The sequence below is a fragment of the Herpailurus yagouaroundi genome, unplaced genomic scaffold, assembly GCF_014898765.1.
Source record: "Herpailurus yagouaroundi ecotype Mexico unplaced genomic scaffold, PumYag 160, whole genome shotgun sequence".
NCBI classification, from domain to species: Eukaryota; Metazoa; Chordata; class Mammalia; order Carnivora; family Felidae; genus Herpailurus; species Herpailurus yagouaroundi.
In genome coordinates, this window is record NW_024412401.1 from 41,756,324 (window position 1) to 41,770,096 (window position 13,773).

Genomic DNA, 13,773 nt, shown 5'->3' on the forward strand with positions numbered 1-13,773 from the left:
GTCAATCCAGAATACCAAGGGTTCAGATTGCTTGCCAGGAATGTGTCTAGTGGAGATTATGTGATCATGTTCTACATAATGAGGGGAGGTCTATTCAGGTCTTCTGGGAAAGGTGTCTTTATCAAAAAGATGTTTATTTTCTTCTATTAGATGTTGGAGTACTAGAGGGAACGCTGCCTTGGTCCCAGTGGTAAGACAGTTTCTGGGATTCCGCTTCTGAAGCCTCTGGGTCTCCTGGTTTGTGAAGCAATTTCCCATGTGAGTTAGGGTTTTCTCTAACTATGTGGTTGAGTGATCCTAACTGACAAGGCACCCTAAGGAAGACCTGAAGTTCTTACGATTGAGTGTGCAGTCACTGGCACACCCTATGGGGTCAGACACAAAATGGCATTTGTCTCTACTCTTTGCTGCCTGTGCAATGCTGGACAATACCTCCTTCCACCTTTCCTGCTTTATTGTCCTGAGAGCACACATCATCCTCTGACACACTATGCATTTTACTGTATACTTATTTATATATTGAATGTCTGTTGTTGGAGGAGGTAAATAAGAGGATGTGACCACAGGTTGACCCACAAGCTGGACCCAGGCAATCAGGCTCTTCACCCCCCATCTCCTGACCCTATCCTCCCCTCTTCTTCCCACCCCCCATCTCGGGAAGTACACTCTTCCTATGGTTCCCACAATGGGAGCTGTTCCATGAGCATAGCCTTGAGAGAATAAGGTGTCATGGAGACCATCCAGAGAGTACAAATAACTGACTCCACTTAAGGTTTCTAGATAAACTTGCAATATTTTGACAGATGGGTTCAGAAATCTACCTGTCTGTGGCCGCCCCAAACAACTTTGTAAGTAACTTCCCTTGCTTATGATCACTGCCACCTATGAATCTGGAATGGTCAGCCTCTTTCTTTAATTTTTTTTTTCTTGTCCTCCATGTAAGTGGACCAGTCTGCCAACCAATATCTGTCTTCTCCTTCTTTGTTATAAGCTCCATGTAGGCAAGAATTTTTATCTGTATAGTTTGCTTCTAAATTCACAGAGTCTGGCATATTGTAGAAAATTAATATATGGTTGCTTAATAAATAAGTGAATAAATGGATTAAAAAGATAGAATGACAGCTAGGATTGTTGTGATGATAAATTTAGATAACATATGTCAATATTTCTACATTGCCTGGACTACTATTACTAAAACAAATAAAGACACCCACGTTTCTGAGTATTGGCATGATATCTGTAACTAGTTCTAATATAAATATCTGTTGAAAGTCATCTGTCATGTCAGTTACCCTCCAGAGATAATAAGTGCTTGTTCTTTTAAGCAGCTAAGTTTGGGAGCTATTTGTTATGTAGCAGTAGGTAACTAATATACTTCCTCTGCTCTCTGTCTTCCTCATCCTTTTCTCCATGCACTGTGTTCTCTTCTATCATCCCCAGTTTTCATTCACCCAAATGTTTATTTTTATTCAATGCACATTCATATGCGCCACCTACATGGAGGCTATTGTGTTAGACAATGTCAGGACCAGGAAGATTTAAGTCATGTCAGGTTCCACATGCTCCGGGATGCTTCTTTGGTCTTGTGTGAGGTACTCTGGCCTCTTAGATTTCCACAGTACGCTTAGTCTGAACTCTGCAGCTTGGCATTCAGTTTTCCTGGAGTGGACTCTGGTTGTTTCAACAATCAAGAACAGTAGACTAAGCTTCTGGCATCCATGCATCCCTTCAAATAGTGTGGAATTTCCAAATTCATGTGGGTCATATCTGCACATGAATCTATCTGATTATCTGTCAACTCCTATTTCTCTTGCTGCAAACACTTTTCACATGCCATCAATTACATCTTTTTGAATGTTTTCTTTGTGCAACAATTTCACATGTATTATGTCATTTAACACATTCTGACCCATTGTGGAAGACATTATGATTATAACCCTTTCATTGAAGGGAAAACAGACGGTTAAATAATTTAACCAATGTAGGAATAGGTAGAACCAGAAACTGAGCCCAAGCAGTCAGACACCAAAGTCTGCAAGCTAAATTTGTATGCTGACTCCACAGAGTCATGTACGCTCACACTCCCTGAGACAGAATCTATTAGATAGTAAAGAGGAGCAGCTTAGGAATGTGAAAATTGAGAGTTTACTCTTGGATTCTTCCGTTAGTACTGGAGTGAATTTAGCCAAATCAATTAATTCACTGCATCTCAGTTGTACCCCTTTTTTCAAATGGGAAAATGTCTACCCTGTTTACTTCCTAGAATCATGCTGAGACTCGACACAGGATAATGTATGTGAAAGGACTTTGGGAATGATCATTCATGACATGCAAGTGAAGTATGTATTCGTACAATCAAAAATCTGTTTTGCACACTCTCTATGAGTAAGACACTATTGGAAGAACTGGGGACACAGGCTTAGATGGTGCCTCTTCTGCTAGATATTATAATCTGTGGAGAGGAGGTAGACTATAAACAAAAAATAGCATAGTGTTAGAAAGTTACTCATGTTGAGGAAAAAGACAGAACTAAGAGTCTGTAAGTCACCGCATGGCCTTTGCTTCTCACTGTAAGCGAGAGGGGCATCCGCTGGCACAATATGATAGAATTTACCTTTTAAAAGGAATGCTCTGGATCCTGTATCAAAAAATGGTGGTATCCTGTATCAAAAAATGGTGGGTAGGGTGGGAGTAGTGCAAGATGCAGTGGTTGGGTTCTAGGCATGCTTTGAAGACAGAGTAGACAGGATTTGCAGACAGAGGAGGTGTGGAGGACACAAGACAGGGCTTGACAATAACACAGACATTGGGACTGAGCCGCTGGAAGGATGGAGTTTGTGTTTGCAGACATGAATAAGACTGTGGGAGCACGTCTGTCTGGGTCAAGATTGGGATATCGGTGATATTTGATAGGCCCCTTAGATATCCAAGAGGAGGTGCCTGGTGTTGGATGTAGGCACTGGAGCTGAGGAGAGACATCTTGGCAGAAAATGTAGATTCAAAAGCCATTATTGTAAATGACATTTAAAACCATGGACTGGGGTGCCTGGCTGGATCAGTAGGCACAGCAAGTGACTCTTGATCTTGGGTTGTGAGTTCAAGCCCCCACATCAGGAGTAGAGCTTACTTAAAAAAATAAATAAATAAAACATGGACTGGGTGAGATCACCAGGGGTAGTTTAGCCAGAGGGAAAAAGGAGCCCTGGAACACCTAACATTTAGGAAAGAGAAAGAGTCCTCAGAAAAAGACACTGGGAGTGTTCGGTGATACAGGAACAAAACTAAAGGCCAGGCATCTTGAAACTAAGTGTAGGCAACATCTTTCGACAACAAGAAAGTGGTAAGTAAAATGATGCCATTGAGTCAATTAAGATGAAAATGACAAATGGTTTAATGGCTTTAGCAACAGAGACGTTAAGAGAACCTTGCAAAGGCACACAATGTTGTCATTATTATTAAATTCAATGAGTGGAAAGAATGCTGAATTTGGAGTCCCGGCACTCGGGTTCAAGTAAGACATAATAAAGGAAGGAGATAAAAACATGAATGGTTTCCTCCCAGGGTGATTATCATGATCAAACGATATGAGGAAGTTAAGCATACTCTATGGAACAGGAAGGGAAAGGCCAATGTCAACTCAAAAACATCAAGGTCACGGGGCGTGCGTGATCATTAAGTACCCGTAACTCCTTTTATGCTCTTGAAGACTGCTCAGCCACGTCCCAGCCCCCGCCCCACCATGCACAGGCGCCCACGCACACACAGATTCTCTCAATAATACTGGAGACTGAATATGTATCATGGAGCTCTAGAAGGTTTAAGAGTTAAGCCAGCCTGTTGCAACTCTGGTGCTGCTGACATTACCAGACGGCATTAATTTAATTCCACTCAGTTATGCTTTTAAATTTGATTTGAGAAATGTGTCATAAAATGCTATTGAGAAGCGCGGTGCCGCATTCCTAAGCAGGCTGGGAGCCTGTGTCTGTTCTGGGAATCCTTGAGGAGAACGGCTTGAGTTCAGGTTGAGCCTGTGGACTTGAGGGAGTTTACTCTTTGCTGGGGTCTGGTGTCAGAGGTTTCCTGATCCCGGACTGCTCACTGTTGAGAGGAGATCAGGAGCAAAGCATAAGTCCCTGGGGAGTAAGGCCTTGCAAAAACCAAGTGAAAGCATAGGGAAAATTATAATTTTAACAAATAACAGGGATGATTTAAAAGACTTTAGATATGAAATTGAGTTTATTTTAAAGTAATTCAGCTTATTTTTCATACTGGGTCATCAGAATGATTTTCTCAGTTATCTTCTCTGGCCTCAGTTTCTCAGCGCTCAAACTGGAAGTGATAGACTAGATCAGAAGTCTTCAAAGAGAGGCAAAGTTTTCTCAAAGTGCATACCCAGCGATCCACTGGTAGAAAGTGGTAGAAAATTCTGGACTTTCATTTATTTCTAGGGCATCTTTTAAAATCTGTAGGTCTTGTGTATATTTTTGGCGTATAATATAAATAGCAAAATAGCAAGTAAATAAGTCTATAATGTATGGGTATCCTCCCTCCCTCTCTCTGTCTGTGTCTCTGTCTCTCTCTCTGTATGTATATAAGCATAGATAGAGAGAGAGATGGATGGATATATTCTGATACAGACATGTAACTACCATAATCTAAAGAATAATTACCTGATTGATCTCTCTGAGTTTTCATAGCTTTTTTTTGCTTAACAATTTTATGGTCCTGAAATGAGATATTATAATCATTGTGATTATCTCAAAACTGTGAAATGGCAGTTTGACTACTGAATGGAGCGCTCACCTGCTCACCTTTGGCTTTTTGGTGATTCTAAAAATAAATAAGTAACTCCCTTTACCAGGAGCTGAGTGAAGGCTCAGTGGAGGGTTGTCTCAGTTTCCATAGGTCAAGAATATCTACAGTGAAACTTCACATGGGGTCCTCAAGTGGTAGGTAGCAAGGGATTCTAATGTAGTCCAGGATGTCTCAGCTATAGTCCTAACTCTGTCACTAATTTGATGGGGAAGCATGGACTAGTCACTCCCCTCTCTTGGCCTCACAGTTCCAGTCTGCAGATTTGCAAGTGTGGGTTTCTCTGGATGCACATCTCAGCCCAAAGCTGGCTTCCTCAGCCAGATATTCTCTGACCCCTCTCTCGAAGGGCTGCTTCTTGCCCTGCCTACGGTAACTCTTTATCATACATAGTATTTTACTTTCTTCATAGAAGAGTAACTATCTGAAATTGTCTGTTTACTATTTTGTTCATGTGTTTATTGTCTGTCTCCCCTAACTAGACTGTGGGCTCCATGGAAACCACAGGGAACAGAGGCAGATGTACCAGCAGGCAAATGAAGTTTCAGCATTAGGACTCCGGGAGTTGCGTCAGCAATGTGAGCACATGGTTATATGTGTTTTCTTTTTTCTTTTTCAGGATTTTCAAAGGAGAGTATTGCAGTACATAACTGATCAAGACTATCGTCTCTCTTTACTCTTACTCTCCTTGTGTTACAGTGGTTGGTGTGGGCCTTTTTGTATCCAGCTTAAAGGAATTTTAATTGGGTATATGTTTGGTGGGGTTTGGTGGGGAATGTTTTTGTGGTTTGTCATCCCTTCTGTGACTAGTTAAGTTACTGTTAGCAAGATTTCACAGGTTACTAAGGGGCAGATCTAAGATTGAAATGGGTATTTGCGACTAGTACTGATGATCTTAGCGTTTTGAGTCACTGCTTTTTTGTAAGTTGACAAATCAGCAGGTATCTGTTTCCAAAATTTGCAAGTATGATAATATAAATCCAGCCACTTGCCAGTGTTTAACACTCATTCCAGACCTGCCTTTCTCACTGCAAGACATAGTTCTGGTCTCATTATCCATTGTCCAGCTTGTTCACTGTACTCTTTTTGAACTACATTCTTGGCTCTATTAGACTGCCTTTTTCCATCATTTTCTTTGGTCAAAACTGTCTAGCTCAAACGAGTCTTTGTGTATTTTCATTCAGAGCTTGTTGATTTGGCATAAGCTATAAACATCAACAAAGTTAGCATAAAAGTCATACTATGCCAATGCAATATGGACCTTGATCACAAACTGGTTCATGAATATTATCAACGCAAAGAATATTTAAGTTACATTACTGCATGAGAAGACTTGAAATTCTCTGAAATCTCAATGCTCATGTATTAAAGAAATTTGATATCAGTTTTCTCAAAGTGACATGACTGCTAAATATTTACCTACTAATTTTCAATAACAAATTGGGAAGAATAATGGGAATTTTTTTTGAAGTGTCAATTAAGAAAAAAATAGCACCAGATGGGGGAAAAGTGAATTTCCTAACCTGTCAATAGAAAATAATCATCACATCAATAATCAAACACATCATATGAAAACATCAAAGTATACAGATAAAATGTAGATGACATTATAGAGGTATGGCATGTTGGTTATAAATAAAAATTATGTTTTTCTGGCTTTTGTGAAATGTACGTCAGTATTTCAGTATTGTTAGTTGTTACAATTCTTTTCTAAGGTAAAGATTTACTTTCTAGTGTACATTTCTATTCATTATTTCTGTATTCATTACTTAAGGGGGCCCCAAGATTTTACAACATACAGGGTCCACCCTGGCAGGGAAATTGTGTTTTCTCTGAAACTTGTATTCTCAGATTTTAGAACCAGGAGAGATCCAACAAATGTTTGCAAGAATCACAAGATGTTTTCTAAGAGTGCTTTTTCAACTTGATTTGCTATTTCCTTTGAAAACTGTATGCTAGAAACTTTGACCTTTATTTCTTAGAGGCCACGAGGGATTGCTCCAAGGAGATCTGTTCCTGGTGAGGATTACAGAATCCACTTTTAACAAGCACCCCAGTGCATGCATAGGCCACCCTCTGTGACCCTCTGAAGTAGGCTCTGCAGCCTGCAAGGCCACCCCATGCACACAGAAACCTCCTCTTACCATCTGAGCTTATTGGCTGAGGCACAGTTAGGGCTTCCCTGTGGGTAGCCCATCCCTAAGGTCCTGGCTTCCACCAGTGAATCAGGTCACATATAAATTCCCTGTAGTCATGACACTGTCCCCTTCTACTACCATTGCCCTCCCCCCATCCCCAGTCTGGCTTGCCTCCTTTGCCCCATAATTCAACTTGTCCTCTGTTGATGATCTTGATATGAAACATACATATATTTTGCTCCAATATTTGGCAATTCTGTTGGGAGATCCGTAAAGGATAGATTATATCATTCACCTGTAGGAACAAAAACAACAAAAAGTAAAGCAAAGCAAATTTTGTTTTCCTTTTTGTCATTACTCCTTATGGAATAAAGTGCATACTCCTAAGCATGAAAATCAAGGTTCTCCCTTATGTGGCTTCAACCACCTGTCCTGTTAGATTTTAATTTACAAAGATTCAATGCTGGGAATGGTACAACCATCTTGTCACCATCATACATGTGTTTTGGACTGCCTGAGACGTGTCCAATCTATGTGCACATTAAGACAAACAGTTCTTATCATTCTGTGAATTCCATATGTTTTCCCCCCTTTCTCATTATCCATGGTTATCTTACTATAGGTCATAGATTCCTCATTGGCAAAAAAAAAAAAAAAAAAAAAATCCCCTTGATCTTTAGGTCAACTATTGGGATTAGAGAAGAGCACTGTACCCAGCAGATATTTGCTGGGACCCTATTGAATTGAATCTGTGGTCATTAGACACAGCCTAGTCTTAATCTGTCCAGAGTTAGCACAATGACTTCTGTGACACAGTGGCTGACATATGATAGAAGATAATGGAAAGAGTGAATAGGTATTAATATTAAGGAAAGTTATCATCATCTTCATCTTTAAAACTCAAGAGTGTCCCAATAAGTAATAATAATAATAATAATAATAATAATAACAACAACAACAACAGCAACAGTAATTTTTGTAGGGTCTTTTCTTTGAGGCAGGGACAGTGCTAAACACTTTTAAGAGTATAATCTTAGGGGCGCCTGGGTGGCTCAGTTGGTTAAGCATCTGACGTTGGCTCAGGTCATGATCTAGTGGTCTGTGAGTTCGAGCCCTGCATCAAACTCTGTGCTGACAGCTTGGAGCCTGGAGCCTGCTTCGGATTCTGTGTCTCCCCCTCTCTCTGCCCCTCCCCTGCTCACACTCTGTCTCTCTCAAAAATAAGTAAACATTAAAAAATTTTTAAAAAGAGTGTTATCTTAAAATGGCAGTTTGTCTTTTTTTTAATGTTTATTTATTTATTTTGAGAGAGAGAGAGAGAGAGAGCACAAGTAGGGGAGGGGCAGAGAGAGAGGGAAAGAGAGAATCCTAAGCAGGCTCAGCTCTGTCAGCACAGAGCCTGACACAGAGCTTGATCTCATGAACCAGGAGAATCACGACATGAGCAGTGATCAAGAGCTCGACCCTTCACTGACTGAGCCAACTAGGCGCCCTGGCAGGTTGTCTCATTGTCTCCATTTTACAGATGATGAAAATGATGTTTAAAGAGACTAAATAAATCAAAATTACACAATCAATAGGGAGCAGAGGCAGGATTTGAACCCAACTTTGACCGATTGTAGCACTGGTATCTCTTGTTACTATGTTATATCTTGCTTCTCATTCAATTAAGACAGAACAATTAATTACAATCAGATTTGTACTTATACTTTTCTTTCTCCTCCCCAAAAAACTCATCTTTGACTCCATGTGCACCATGAATTGTCCCCATCATCCTCTCTAAGAACTAGTTGAGAATTCTTTGCAGTTAATTTTTTTCTTCTCTCTCTTTCTTTCCATCTTTGTCCTTCTGACACCAGTGGAGTTACATCTTCCTTGGCGGTTTCCAATCTCAACTAGCAAAGAATAAGGCTCTCGGCTCTGCAGGCCGAGAAAGTAACCTTGGCATAATGAATGACCTGTAGCTTCAGAACGCCTCTGGAATGCCAAATGACCACGGCTCCATGTCTCTGGAATGTGGAATGGCCCCTGCATTAGCCAGGTGACCCACAGCTGCACACCACTGGAATGAAAACTAGATTCTGGCTCCTAGAATACCAAATGTCCGCTCAAGGAAAAAGCAACGGATAAGCCTTCCTGCTGAGGAGGAAGAAATGGTAGTGACTGCCATTGCTGCGATGAGATAACTATCTGTTAATACTAATAACACCTTATTCTGAGTCACACAACTTCTGTGAACCACCTGCTGAAAACTGTCTGACCCTCCCCAAATCGGAGAAACAGATCTCTTCCCATGGGTAGAAATGTGTTCCCCCTACTTTGTGCTTCCTATGCATTGCCTGAAAGAAGAAACAGAAATCTTGTTTCCAAAATTCATTTTCCCAGTGCATTAATTTGGACTTACAAAGCTTTGTAATCCATTTAGACAGCATCGGCATCTACAAAGTCCTGTTCAGAGAATGTAGTTCCCCAGTGAGGGCGCCTGAACCCTTCCTGGAAGTCGCCTGCAAAGGAGACAAGGTGTAAGGATATTTGCATCAATCATGTTCACTAACTGGGATTTTAATGATTCTCTGTTCCCCTTTCTTCATCATCTTTTTTTTCTTCCCAGTGCCATTCCTCAGTGAATATTTCTTTTTCTTTTCTTTTTTTTTTTTTTTTTTCCTTTCTCTTTTCTCTTGCATTTCAATGCACTGGCTTTAAAAGGAGGATTTGCAAACTGAGTATTAAAACTCCAGGGTACTACATCTCCAAAATCTATAAGACGATAAGAAGATAAGAGGCCAAACCCACTGAAAGCTTCCCTCCCGGTGCCTGTGGAACTTGCAGGCTGGTCTATAATACCCCTAAGCGAAAGCAATCTGCCCACCTCCTCCCCACCCAGCCCTCCCTGCCTAATGCAGGCGGATAAACTTAGCATTAAAATTCCCACACTTTGGCAAATGAGTACCCAGGAGGCTGCTGACTCAATCAGAGCTTGTTTTACTTACAGTGTAGTACTGAGAAAAGGCCATAAACTCCAGCCTGACAGATCTGCGATGCTCATTTCAATATGCTTTCCCTGTGTGCGGGCTTGCTGATGAACTTTCATATTCCGCCAACAAAATATAACAAACATATTAACGACGTGTGGTAAATTGCCACTGGATATAGTGGGTCCTGATGACGGAAATGGTTGTGAGTAAATGAGATTGTCTGGCTGCCTAATACCACTTTGGGGTCCAAAATGATGCACTGCCTTGGAGGGAGGCGGGCAGAGGAAGAGGGGGCAAGCCAGCTAACAAGGGACACAGGTGCCCTTGCCCAGGGCAAATGGGGCATTGGAAACCCAAGACAACATTGTGTCAGAGCTATAGAGAGTGTCTGCTTAAACTCATTAATCTGATGTATATTAAAATCAAGACCCAGAGAGGAGATGTAAAAAGCCCAAAGCCACAGAGCAAGTATGTGACTCCTGAATCACAGCCCAGTGCTCTCCTGGTTGGTGGATTTGATTTATACCAGAAGCTGTCTGTAAGAGAGTAGTTGGACAGAAAGAATATAAAGAATGTTCCTGTGGCTCAAGTCAGTCCCGCATTCATCAGTACCAAAATGCACTGCTGGGCTTGTCTTTCTCTTTATCTGTAGTGCTTGACCTTTCTTTTGGGTGCATTAAGGGACACCAAAGGGTGATTTGGATGGAGTGTGCAGTGTGACCTCTACTGCAACCCCAAAAGGACAAGTATAATTCCCTTTCAATTGTCATAGATTCCTAATGACCCATTACAATTCTGACTCCAAGTCTAATGTGTGTGTGTGTTTTCCCCCAAAACCACCAAGCCACTTTCTGATGGCTGCTGGGTGTTACAGTCCAACTTGATTCTGACACTGTTTACCTGGAGACAGCATCAGGGTCCCCAGGTTAAGGTCTCAGTCCCACGAAATTTTTCTCTACTTCAGATACTAGTCCCAAGTCTGGGCTGTTACCTGTGCTTCTGACTGGTCACTTATTTCAGGTAAATTTAAGGTTTCAAGTTACCAAAAAGATTTTAAAAATGGTGTGTTTTTTTTTGTTTGTTTGTTTTTTTCAACGTTTATTTATTTTTAGGACAGGGAGAGACAGAGCATGAACGGGGGAGGGGCAGAGAGAGAGGGAGACACAGAATCGGAAACAGGCTCCAGGCTTCGAGCCATCAGCCCAGAGCCTGACGCGGGGCTCGAACTCACGGACCGCGAGATCGTGACCTGGCTGAAGTCGGACGCTTAACCGACTGCGCCACCCAGGCGCCCCTAAAAATGGTTTTTAAGTAGACATACCTTAAGGCATAATTGTTTAAAAGTTCACTTATAAACTTATATCTTACTTACATCTATTTGATTCATTGTTCTTAATTATGTTTAGATTAGTCATGAAAATTTCATGAGACAGTAAACAGCTAACCATCATCTTAAATTATCTTTCTGGCTGATAAATTCTGTACCATAGAGAACATGAGCTTATTTGACTTTTAGTAAAACCCGGGGAGAATAAAAGTATTATATTTAATGCTGATAACTCTAAACTCATGGTTATTTCAATTAAACAAACAAACGTAAACTAGCTTTTATTTACCAAAGATTATCCTAGACCACATGAACTTGGAAAACATTTGGGTTAGGTTTTTTGTATTTCTGAGAGTACAGGATGCAAACTGAGATGTTACAGTTTTTGCTTTAAAATTTCAGCCAGGAGAGATATGTAATCATTCAAAATTCACGAGTTTATAACAGGGCAGTTGCATCCAAGTACTGTTTCTGGCAGATGGAAGAAGTTAAGTTTTTCTGTTCAGATGGCTGAAGCTTTTTACTAATATTTGTGGAAAAGATTGTTAGGATTTTTTATAGGTCGAGTTTTCAAAATAGCCTTCCCCTCCTTTTTCCCTTCTTATAAGAATTCCCTTGGTTCCTGGAGAAGACCAGGTAGAAGAATTTCATCTCAAAAGGCACAGAGAAATAATACAGGTTCTACCAAGGAGAATTTTTGTTGTCTAAGCCCAGATCTTATACCATATCCGCAAGCCTTTTGAGAAGAATAGGGGAAGTTTTGGGATTGGTAAAAAAAAAAAAAAAAAAAAAAAAGATAGGTGGGCTTTGAGTTGTTTCTAGAGTCACATTTCTGTTGTTATAAAGACTCAATTTGTAGGACAAGGATAGTTGTTTTTAATTCCTCAAAGAAATGGACTGCAACCAGAATGACACAAAGAGGCTGATATATACACATCCTACTATATTATCTTTTATTTGTTTCTTTAGATCAGGGAGAAGATGTTCAACTAAGATGAAAATTAAAGGATTCCTATGTTCTAGATTTACAGCTGTGTGTCTTTGGAATGTTTTAGTAAACCCTTCCACAAAGGCTTCAAAATGGTTTTATTTGCTTCTGGTACATAGTTTCATTTAGCTTTGGGGGAAGGCCTTAAAAAATTCTTACTAGGCTTTAAATACCAGCTTCTAATTTGGCCAACTTCTGACCATAAGGCCACTTACAAAACAACGACAACAAAGCTTTTGAATATCTTGTCAGGTTTCATCTGGGATAAACAGTATTCTTGGCAGTATTAAATAACCTCATGGACACAAAAGGCATCCCCAAAGAGGGTGAAAAAAATTTTCCCTCCCAAGATCCAGAGACTCCCAAAGATAACCAAAAGAAAGATTTAGAGAATTCCTTTGAGATCTGGAAATCGTTGGTAGGACCCTAGCTACAAATGAAGTACAACCCACATTTCTGTCTAGCCATATTCTGGGGACCCCCTACCTGACAGTTGCCAAGCCAAGTGCTCAGGATACAAAAATGAGGGAGGCAAGGGCTATCCCTAGGAGGGAAAAGATGGACAACCAATGGGTACCTGACAGCCAATTCATAATCACCATTACAATTTTTTTTTTTTTTCTTTTCCTGCCAATGTTGATTTGGGAAGGAAAGGGCAACATGAAATTGTACTTTCCTCTCTTGACCAGGCACCACAGATAGAAATCTGGAGGAACTGACTTTGGTAACAATTCTTACATTTTGCTGCCTTCTGCCAGTTCTCCCAGGATCCCATCTGCAGGCTCCAGAGCCAATTGATGGTTCCAGCATTTCTTATGGAAGGCACCAGAAACCAAGGGAAGAAAGGGGTGCCTGGGTGGCTCAGTCAGTTAAGCCTCTGACTTCAGCTCAGGTCATGATCTCATAGTTCGTGAGTTCAAGCCCTGTGATCAGCTCTGTGCTGACAGCCCAGAGCCTGGGGCCTGCTCTGAATCCTGTGTCTCCCTCTCTTTCTGCCCCTCCCTTGCTCTCTCTTTCTCTCTCAAAAATGAATAAATGTTAAAAAGAAAAAGAAACTGGAGGAAAAGTAGTTTTCCCTCTACCCTTTACAGCGAGTGCCTGGCCAAGACACCTTTATCTCCAGGGCACCTCCTAAATGGATAAGCTTATCTAAAATGGTTAAAAGTTCTCTGTAGTGGTCTCCATAATTCAAGATTATCTTTGGTAAAGTTAACCCTGTTCAGCCTTAAAGCAAAATGTTATTCACCTGGGCCTCACACTGGACCCAGCCCAGCTTAGGTCGGATTCAGTCTGGTTCCTAAGGAGGAACCACTCCGACCCGGGCACATTTCAGCCCCAACTGGGTCTGGTTTCCACATCGGAACCACTCTGTTCCTGGACCCGGGGAGGTTTCTTAAGGGGACCCCGTCCAACTCCGGGCAGTTTCCGGACCCAGTGTAACTCTGGCCGGGTCAGGTTTCCCAGTCGGAACCGCTCTGTTCCCGGACCCGGCGGGTTTCCCGGTCGGACCCAGTCCAACTCCGGGCAGTTTCC

At 41.2% G+C, this 13,773-nt stretch overlaps 1 long non-coding RNA gene across 1 annotated transcript; it reads right to left on the reverse strand.

Annotated features, from left to right (window-relative positions):
• Positions 1-7,162: 7,162 nt before the first annotated feature.
• On the reverse strand, positions 7,163-9,546 carry LOC121034437 (uncharacterized). The gene is made up of 2 exons (XR_005792426.1): positions 9,355-9,546; positions 7,163-7,245 (listed from the first exon to the last, which is right to left on the reverse strand). It is a non-coding gene; the product is annotated as an uncharacterized LOC121034437 (long non-coding RNA).
• Positions 9,547-13,773: the final 4,227 nt, after the last annotated feature.